The following is an 11,221-nucleotide window of genomic DNA, read 5'->3' as shown; positions in this document are numbered from 1 at the left end:
ACCTGTAGCAGGTCTGGTGTTCATTCAGGTCTTTTTTTTTTCTTCTTCTTTTCCTGATTGTGGTGTCTCTGTGTTGTTAGTCAAGCTATGGAAGGAGAATTACAGGAGATGAGGGAAGTAATTGCCCAGTTGCGAGCAGACAATGAGAGGCTGCGGCAAGAACAGGCTGCAGTTGTGCCTGGCTCTGGCACAGTGCCCCTTCTCCTGCTACTGCCCCGTTAGCGGAGAGACTAATGTTTTTGCCCCAGGAACGAAATGTCCTATGTTTTGGGGTAGAACAGGCATAGGGCTAGCTGAGTGGATTGAGGAGGTACAGGCATGCATGAGAGCATGACATCTGTCCACCTCTGATCAGGCTTCTTTTTGTTTGACCGCTTGGAGGGAAAGGCATGCGAGGAAATTAAATTCTGTCACAGTGCTGAACGAGGGGACCCAGCTAAGGTCATTGCTGTCCTGCAAGAACTTTATGGTTGCTCTGACTCTTATATAGTCCTATAACATGCGTTTTTTTTTTTTTTTAAAAGACACCAGCAAGAAGGGGAGATTCTGCAAGAATTCTCTGGCGCTGATGAGTTTAATGGCATCTGTAAAACTGTGTGCACCTAGTGACTTAATAAATTATGAGGTTTTGCTGTGTGACCAGTTTGTCAAACACGTTATGAATGGTGCCCTTCGCCGCGAGTTGAAACAGTTTGTGTGTGTGTGGACAACCAACCACTGACCAGTTCAATTCTATTTATATAGTGCCTGATTACGACAATTGTCATCTCAAGGCACTTAAATAATATAGTCCAATTCAAGCCAATTGGAATTCAATTCATTGTAATCATAATTCAATTAATTCATATTGAGCCAATTCAAAAAATATCCTAGCTAAGGAAACCAACAGATTGCACCGAAACTTGTCTTCAGTCCAATCTCCCGTCCTGTGCGGGCTTGTGGCGACTGTGGAAAGGAACGACTCCCTTTTAGCAGGAAGAAACCTCTGGCAGAACCAGACTCAGGAAGGGTGGCCATCCGCCTCGACCAGCTGGGGTTTGAGAAGACAGAAAAGAGGGGGGGGGGCCCAAATAACACCATTCAAAGGATACCTGTTGGAACAGGGAAACACAAGTTAATAACCACAATAATGTCACATGTACATAAAATCATTTGAGAAATTGTACAGGGGGAAAAAGAGAGCAAAGTGAGGAAAGGTGTGACAGATGAGGTCCCCCAGCAGTCTAACTATGGGATGTTTCAGGATTACCTGAGCCATCCCTAACTATAAACTGTATCAAAAAGGAAAGTTTTAAGCCTAATCTTAAAAGTGGAAAGGGTGTCTGCTTCTCGGACATTTACTGGCAGCTTATTCCACAAGAGAGGGGCCTGATAACTGAAGGCTCTACCTCCCATTCTACTTTTAGAAACTCTGGGAACAACAAGTAAACCTGCAGTTTGGGAGCGAAGTGCTCTGTTAGGAAAATATCTTACAATGAGATCTTAAAGATATGATGGAGCTCGGTCATTAGGAGCTTTATAGGTGAGGAGAAGAATCTTAAATTCTCTTCTGAATTTAACAGGGAGCCAATGAAGAGAAGCTAAAACTGGAGAAACATGATCTCTCCTGTTAGTTCTCGTCAGAACTCTGGCTGCAGCATTTTGGATCAGCTGGAGGCTTTTCAGAGAATATGTGGGACAGCCCAATAAAAAAAGGAAAAAAGGAATTACAGTAGTCCAATCTTGAAGTAACAAATGCATGAACTAGTTTCTCTGCATCACCCTGAGACAGGATGTTCCTGATTTTAGCAATATTACAAGAAGGCAGTCCTAGAAATCAGTTTTATGTGTGCGTCAAATGATAACTTCTGGTCAAAAATATCTCTAAGGGTCCTCACTGTAGAACTACAAGCCAAGGAAATACCATCTAGAGTAACTATATAACGAGACATTTTTTCCCTGAAGCGTTCAGGTCCAAAGACAACAATTTCAGTTTTGTCTGAATTTAAAAGCAGACAGTTCTGAGTCATCCAGGTCTTTATGTCTTTAAGACAGGCTTGTAGTCTGACCAACCTATTGGTTTCATCTGGTTTCATAGATAAGTACAGCTGAGTATCATCAGCATAGCAATGGAAATTTATGCCATGCTGTTTAATATTGTTACCTAATGGAGGCATGTACAAAGTAAAAAGAATTGGTCCAAGCACAAAACCCTGAGGAACTCCATGACTTACTCCGATGTGTGAGGAATATTCTTCATTTACAAGAACAAACTGGAATCTATCAGATAAATATAACTTAAACCAGCCTAATGCAGTTCCTTTAATCCCAATAACATGTTCAAGTCTCTGTAACAGAATGCTGTGATCGATCGTATCAAATGCAGCACTGAGATCCAACAGGACAAGCACAGAAACATTCCACTATCAGAGGCTAAGAGGAGATCATTGGTAACTTTCACCAGTGCTGTTTCTGTGCTATGATGCACTCTGAATCCTGACTGAAACTCTAAAAACAAATTATTTCTATGTAAATTATCACAAAGTTGAACTGCAACTATTTTTTCAAGAACTTTAAACAAAAAAGGGAGATCGGATATAGGTCAATAATTAGCCAACACTTCTGAATCAAGAGTAGTTTTTTTAAGTAAAGGTTTAATTACAGCAACCTTAAAAGTCTGAGGTACATATCCTGTCAACAAAGACCGATTGATCAAATCCAATATGGAAGTGTCAATTAAGGGGAAACCCTCCTTGAACAGTCTGGTTGGGATTGGATCTAAAATATAAGTTGATGGTTTAGAAGAGACTATTGCTGTTGTTAGTTCAGAAAGATGAACTGGGCAGAAGCCATCAAAATACAAATCAGGTTCTAAAGATACTTCTAAAGCTGCTCTACTTGATGATTCATCAGTGATAATAGTGAGAAGGATTCCATTAATCTTCTCTCTGATAGAAACAATTTTATTGATAAAGAATCTCATGAAATCATCACTGCTGAGAGTTAAAGGAATAGATGGCTCAACAGAGCTCGGACTCTTTGTCAGCCTGGCAACAGTGCTGAAAAGAAACCTGGGATTATTCTTATTCTCTTCTATCAATGATGAATAATAATCAGTTCTAGCTTTATGAAGGGCTTTCTTATACGTTATTAAACTATCTTTCCAGACTAATTGAGACTCTTCTAAATTAGAGGAACGCCACTGTCTCTCCAGCTTTCTTGCAGTCTGCTTTAAAGCAGGCAGCTGTGAATTATACCAAGGAGCCAACCTCTTCTGACTGATTACCTTCCTTTTCAGAGGGGCAACATTGTCCAGTGTTCTACGCATTGAAGCTATAGTGCTGTCAACAAGAGAGTCAAGTTCTACTGGAGTAAAATTTAGGTAGCCATCCTCTGTCATATCTGCACATGGCAGTGAAGAAAAGGATGATGAAATCATATCTTTAAATCTGATTACAGCATTCTCTGATACAAACCTTCTATATGTAAAATTCTTCTCAGAAGCCGTATAGTCAAGTAATGTAAATTCAAAAGTTATTAAAAATGGTCAGACAAGACAGGGTTATGAGGGAACACTGTTAACTGTTCACTCTCAATGCCATAAGTCAGCACAAGGTCAATGGTATGATTAAAGCAGCGAGTAGGTCTGTGAACACTTTGAGAAAATCCAATAGAGTCTAATATAGAATTAAAGTTAATATTTAGGCTGTCATTTTCAACATCTACATGAATATTAAAGTCACCCACTACAATGACTTTGTCTGTACTCAGCACTAACTGTGATTAAAAACTCTAAGAATTCAGACAGAAACTCAGAATAAAGGCCAGGTGAACGATACACAACAACAAACACGAGGTTTTTGTGATTTCCACCTTGAGTGGGAAAAACTGAGAATCAGAGATTCAAAAGAGCTAAAACTAATCTTGGGTCTAGGACTGATTAGTAACCCTGATCTGAAGATAGCTGCCACTCCTCCTCTGCATGTGGTTCGAGGAACGTGAACATTTAAATAGTCAGAGGGAGTTGATTCATTAATGATAACATGATTTTCCTGCTGCAGCCAGGTTTCTGTAAGACAAAATATATCAATATGATGATCACAGATCAAATAATTCTCTAACAGAGACTTCGAAGTCCGAGGTCGGAGCTGAGGCGATCAGATGAGAGCGTAAGGGATTGCCGGTGGGTGTTAGAGGGCGAAGTGACTCTGTCCCTTCTGTACTTGGTCTTCAGTGTGGAGTGAGCAGCCGTCGGTAATCCCAGCACCCCAAGCCTCAGAGTTGAGTGAGATGAGGGAGATGCTAAAACTGCAGCAGGAACAACTGAATAGACTCACTGAAAGCATTTCCCAATTGAAGACTCTTTATCTGCCTCGACATGCCTCTCAGCGTGGCCCCGTCATTTGTAGACGCTGTCAGCAGCCTGGTCACTTTGCGAGGGAGTGTAACAGGCTACCGGTGGTGCCTCGTTCTCATTCCCAGTTGCCTGCTCCCCAACAGACAAGGAGGCCGGCCGTTTTTTCTCAGCCAGGTTTCGGGAGTCCTTGGCATGAACGTCATACAAAGATGTTACCGTCAGCTCTTTGGGCAGCACGGTTTGGCCTTGTTTGATACCCCTTCAGTTTCTGCGGCCTCAGAGTGCATGATGGAGGCATTGCAGAAGTGCCATCAGGCTAACGTGCAGGCCTCAGAGAGCAGCTGGTAAAGTTAAAGTGCATGGTAAGGGGACTTGTCGAATCCCTGGTGGTACGATGACGCTTGTCAAGGTCACCTGCTCTGAACAGTACTCCGGCACCATTGGGTGGTTTGAACCCCGTGACTCTGGCCTTCCGGCTGGGTTACTTGCCTCTCCAGCTCTGGTTCGGGTGGAAAGGGGCACTGCTTATGTCCTTATTGTAAATGTAGGAGCCACAGACGTGTTGCTCTATTCCCACACAGAGGTGGGCTCCTTGGAGGATGTTCACGTGGTCAGCTTGCCCTCTGGAGTCATGGAGGTAACTTTAGTTTCTGGTTCTGTGCAGGACCGTATAGAGACTATGGATTTGTCTGCCAAGGATCAGACTAAGATGAGGTCTCTTTTCATGAAATATGCTTCGGTCTTTTCTGCACACGACAGGGATCTTGGTTGTACTAACCTGATCGCCCATGATATTCCCCTGTTGGAAGATGTCCCTGTTCGGCAGCGTTACAGGCGAATCCCTCCGTCTGATTATTAGGTAGTAAAGGAGCATATTAATAAGTGTTGGAAGCACAGATAATTCGAGAGAGCAGCAGCCCCTATGCCTCTCCGATTGTGCTTGTCAGAAAGAAGAATGGCAGTTTCTGCGTGGGTTGATTACATCCGGTTAAATGGCAAAACCAAGAGAGATGCCTTTCCTCTTCCTCGCATTGATGAGTCCTTTGATGCACTGACTGGTGCCCGTTGGTCTTCCACCATGGATTTGGCCAGTGGGTACAATCAGATTCCCGTTGCCGATGTTGATTGGCCTAAAACTGCTTTTCGTACACCGTTTGGACCTGCAATCTGCAATGCTCCTAGCACTTTCCAGTGATTGATGCAACAAATCTTTGGCAACCAACAGTGCCAGTCCTTGCTTCTCTATCTCGATGATATTGTGGTTTTATTCTGCCACCATCGAGCAACATCTTGAGAGACTGGAGGTGGTGTTGGGGCGGTTGCAGCATGAAAATCTTAAGGTAAAGCTGTTTAAGTGTGCCTTCTTTTGACCGAAGGTGCACCATTTAGGGCATGTGATCTCCAAGGAGGGTGTGTCCACAGACTCGAACAAAGTGGCAGCAGTAGCCAATTGGCATCCCCACCAAAACCATTTCCGAACTGTGGTCCTTCCTTGGCTTTGCCAGTTATTACCACCGTTTTGTGGAGGATTTTGTCAAAGTGGCTGCTCCTCTGCATTGGTTAGTGGCTGCACTGGGGAACACTAGGACAAAGGGAAGACCAGAGCATGTAGTTACCAGCGAGTGGACTGATGAGTGTCACACGAGTTTTGAGACACTTAAGTCCAAGCTCACCACTGCACCAGTGCTGGCCTACGCTTACTTTTCTCTCCCTTTTATTCTTGAAGTAGATGCCTCTTATGGCGGTCTTGGGGCCGTATTATCACAGGAGCAGGGTGGTAAAGTGAGATCCATCGCGTATGCCAGCAGGAGTCTGAGGACCAATGAGCGGAACATGATGAACTACAGCTATATGAAATTAGAATTTCTGGAGCTTAAATGGGCCCTGACTGAGAAATTCAGGGAGTACCTGCTAGGTCAGAAGTGTGTGGTCTATACGGACAACAATCCACTCAGCCACTTGTCATCTGCTAAGCTGGGTGCTACTGAACAACGTTGGGTAGCACAGCTTGCCTCCTTCGACTTTGAGCTCAAATATCGCTCAGGAAGGAGCAATAAAAATGCTGATGCTTTGTCCCGTCAGCATCCGCCTGGGGTTCAGGACTTGGAGTCTTTACTCCCTGTGACCTCCCTCCCGAAACCTTTACAGTAGGCCTTGCAGTTTCCTAGATCTGCAGCGTCTCAAGCAACAATGGTTGCCCTGCCCCAGTATACACCCTCTGATCTTGGTACCTCTCAACGCATCGACCCAGTTATCAGGGAAATCCTGGCAGAAGCAGCATCCTAACCAAGAGGAGTGCAAGTGGCTCACTCAACCGGCTCTGGCACTGCTCCGCCAATGGGACCGTTCGGTTGAGAGGGACGGGGTCTTGTACCGCCAGGTCTTCCGTTCAGACGGTGTAGAGGCAGTACTTCAAGTACTGTTACCTGTTACCTTGAAGGAAGAGGTTTTGACAGATGTGCACCAGACACACGGCCATCAAGGGGTTGAACGACCCTGGAGTTACTCCGACAGCAGTTTTATTGGCCTGGTATGTCTTTGGCTGTGGCCTGTTGGTGTCAAAACTGAGAGGTGCCAAGTCGCCAAGGAGACACGACTAGCGGCTAGTACCTTGATGGGGCATTTGTTTGCCTCTCACCCTAACGAAATCCTGGCCATGGATTTCACGACTCCAGGTTGCAGGTAGCCTTGGAGGTACCCATGATAAATTGAGGAGCCCTTTGTGGTGTATCGGGATGGTTACCTTCAAACAGCCAATGTGTAGATGATGCAGGAAGAACTCTGCTGACACAGATTTGGTCGAACACAGAAACTTTTATTGTTAACCAGGTCCGTATCAGAATTACAGAATGATTCATCTATCTGGAGAGATCCCTCAAGCCTGAATGTCCACAGATTTTCTGCCTTACTGTGGGTGTGCTTTTCATTAAGTAGAATCTGCCTGTTTTCAGTGACCTTGAAGATGTTGCATATTCCCATCAACAGGCACAAAGCCCAGATATGGTTTGTGCGTATATGTTGAGCCTCTTCTGAATAAACTAACTGGCGAGTGTATTATTCTCAAAATATCCTAATTTAGCCCGAGACTCCCAAACACAGCTGGTAGTTATCAATCACTACATATACCTCTTATACCACGACATCCTCTTATACCTTTCCATATCATTCAGTGTGTATGTGGCCCAAACCCAATCTGTATTTGGCGCCTGTTGTCTGACAATGCTACTACATCTTCGTTATTATCTAGACAGGGTTAGTTCTGACCTTAAACAACATCTTGTTCAAGCAGTGTGAGCACACAATATGTTGTTTGAGCTATGTCAAGGCCCTGCTCTCCCACATAATTCCCCCTGAAATCACTTATTAGTGATTTAAAAATAATAAAAAAAAAAAAAAAACACAATATTGTTCTAATGTGTTTGCTAAACCTTGTATATCAGGAGTGTTTATTATGATGCTGGGAACAGAACCTCTTTCCCAGAATAGGTCAGCCTTAATTACTCAACTGTTCGTAACTCAACAAATGTAAGTATCACAAAATTTTAACACAAAATTATTCTAATACTCAAAAATGATCAATTGAAACATATCTACTATAATGGAATGAAATAGAATATATTGAATACATAGAATTAATACAAAAGGGAATAAATATATAGCAAAAGCAATGATAAAACAAGGAAATCACAATAATAATGAATGAATACTAAAATGACTACATTAAAAATTAAACTGAAAAATGTATATAGTGTAAGTTTTACACTTGGAACCAACAACTTAAACACTGTAACAACTCATCATCTTGTACAATACTGAATCCAACCATCTAACATTACCTTTAAAATTGTCCACTGTTCGCAGTGCATAGGAGCAAAAAACCCATTGGCTGCTTCTTTTGTAACTCGTGTTCTTATTCACGGGCAAATTCTCCTATGGCCCCATCCCCACTTGGCGACCGACTACGTAATTACTCTTTCAGTACTGAAGGTTGCACTCCGAACAGTTGGCTGACACGAATGGCAATGGACATATGTGATTAGTTATGACTGATAATAAACATAAAATTAATACGCTATCAATGTCAAATTAATAAACAGTTTTGTACCATGTACAATACATAAAATCTGGAATAATCAAACAATAATAATAATAACTAGAAAATTTCTGGAAATTTTGATATGGGCATGCCCTACTGCCCATTTCTGCCCCCTTGCTGCTTTGCTTATGAGGTTACAATATGTTGTGGTCCAAATCGTCCAGAGTCTTTAAATGTTTGTACGATATGTATACGATAAACTATGGCCGAGCAAAAGGCTTCCAAATTCAGCATGTGTTCATTAGCATTAAAGTTACGATAGAATTAACATTGAAAATTCTCAAAAATTGTAAATGCCACCCCAATGAGACTTTAGGATGTTGTAGTCCAAACCTTCCAGAGTCTTTAAAAGTTTGAACGATGTGTGTACGATAAAGTTCGGCCGAGCAAAGCCTCTCCAAAATCAGCATGTCAATCATTAACATTAAAATTTAAAGTGTCATATCTCAAAAACCGTAGTAGCCAGCATAACGAGACGCTAATATGTTGTAGTCCAAACCGTCCCGTGTGTTTGAACATTTGAACGATGTCTCTACGTTATAGTGCGGCCGAACAAAAGTCCTCCAAAAATCGGCATAATAACCTCATAGCATTTTAGGCTTCCCTGCAAAATGCTAATGATGCTAGTATGTTAGCATTTTAGCAAGATGTTAGCATCTGCTGGTTCTGTCTAAGTTGGTTCTGGTTATGTCTGAGGTGGCTCTGGTTATATTGCATTCACTCTGAGGCTCCCCCTGAAGAATGCATAGGATTTGTGTTGCCACGGTAACAAGCCTCATGTTAACGGTTGGGTAAATTTCAACGTTAAATTTCTCAAAAACCGTAATAGCCAGCATAATGAGACTGAAATATGTTGTAGTACAACGCGTCCCGGGTTGGGGAACATTTTAATGATTTTTCTACAATGACCTGTTGCCTAGCAACAAGCGTCCAAAATGAAATTGACACTTTTTTTTTTATTTAAACTTTGCTAGCGCAAAAACCGGAACACCTAGCGTAACGAGACTTAATGACCATTTAGTACGATGCGACCCAAGTGTTTGAACGCACGAATGATGTCTCTACGAAAGTTCGGCCAGACAATAAGCGTCCAAATTTCTTCGCTTCCTGGCTTCTACCGTTACCATGGTAACGCTTTTGATTGAGACAAGTAAGACCCATCGAGGCACGATGGACATGCACGTAATGACGTATGCATTACGTGGGTTGCGAGTTTTGGTTCGGGCCAAATTAACAGATTAATTTTTTTCTTTTTCGTGGTAACAAAGTGTTCAGAATCCTCATAGCATTGGGATGACTCGACAAAAAAAAAAAAAAAAATTTAATCACAGCTTCATGAGATTTGAATATGTTGTAGTCCACAGTGGGGTGAGTCGTGGAATATATTAATGATGTCTCTACGACAACCTGTTGCCTAGCAACAAGCGGCCAAAGTCAAAATGACGGTTTTTAAAAATTCAAAGTTCAAAATCTCAAAAAGCGTAATAATTCGCATAATGAGGGTGTACGGGCGCTTAGTACCCATCAGCCTGAGTCTTTGAAAGTTTGAACAATGTCTCTACAATAAAGTATAGCTGAGCGATAAGCGCGCAAATTTTCGACCTTTTTCCGGTTTTCGGCACCTAGCGTTGCCACGGTAACACTTTTGAACATTAAAAGTAATGCCCATCGAGGCATCGTGGAGACGCACGTATTGATGTATGCCATGCGTGGCTTCACATTGCAGTTCGAGCCGCATTAACGGACGAAAAAGCGTGCGGAATAATAATAAAAAGGAAAGGGAAACTTTTCTAGATACTAATAAATCGCCTTCTTTTTTCATGTTTTTCCACGTTTTTTCAGCTGTGTTTTTTTTTTTTCGGATTTTTTTTTAGGGAGGTTTTAGGTAAATACCCCCTGCTCTTTTATTTACTTTTTTTTTAGTTAGTTAGTTAGTTAGTGCAACTAGTTAGACCAATTGCAATATTGGCATGCCCATAATAAGATCTAATGTAGCTCATCTGGTCCCGTCCCGTCTCCAATACTCTGGAGTCGTCTGCTTCTGGCTGAACATCAGTCCGGCTGGGTCTGGAACTGCTAAGCTATCTTGGAAGGAGAGATGACTAGGACTTCACTTCCATGAAAGAGGTATTTATCACCTCCTCTCCCTGTTAGGCTACATTTGGTTCTACACATAAGGAAAGAACTTTGTGAACAGTTCATTGGCAACCTTCGTTTGCTGACCAGTTCTTCCATGTGTTGGTCCTTAGACCAGGCCTCGCAAGCGGCAGTCTGGCTGCTTTCACTCTTTGTCTGAACACTCAACTGCAGCAACCACCTCCTCAGAATTGGTATAATGCAACACACCAATAGGGAGATCGTTATCAGTATTACCAATACAGTCAAAGGCAAATTTATTTGTATAGCACATTTCATACAAAACAATTCAAAGTGCTTTACATAAAATAAAAGCATTGCAGCAGGGAGCAGAAAAAGCATTAAAAATATGTAAAATAATATAAATAGAAAGAAATGAAATAATTAAAATTAATTCAAATGAATGAAAACAAGCAACAGTCTAGAGTTAAAATATACTGTGCAGATTTCATGCATAGACACATGAGAAAAGAAAGGTTTTTAACCTGGATTTAAAAATGTCTACATTTGGTGACAGTTTAATCTCCACTGGCGGTTTGTTCCACTTGTTTGCAGCATAACAGCTAAATGCTGCTTCTCCGTGTTTAGTCTGGACTCTGGACTGGACTAGCTGACCTGAGTCCTTGGATCTAAGAGCCCTGCTAGGTTTGTAT

The sequence above is a fragment of the Leuresthes tenuis genome, unplaced genomic scaffold (genome assembly GCF_036924035.1).
Source record: "Leuresthes tenuis unplaced genomic scaffold, fLeuTen1.0.hap1 SCAF_18, whole genome shotgun sequence".
Taxonomy (NCBI): domain Eukaryota; kingdom Metazoa; phylum Chordata; class Actinopteri; order Atheriniformes; family Atherinopsidae; genus Leuresthes; species Leuresthes tenuis.
Note: the sequence above shows the minus strand (reverse complement) of the source record.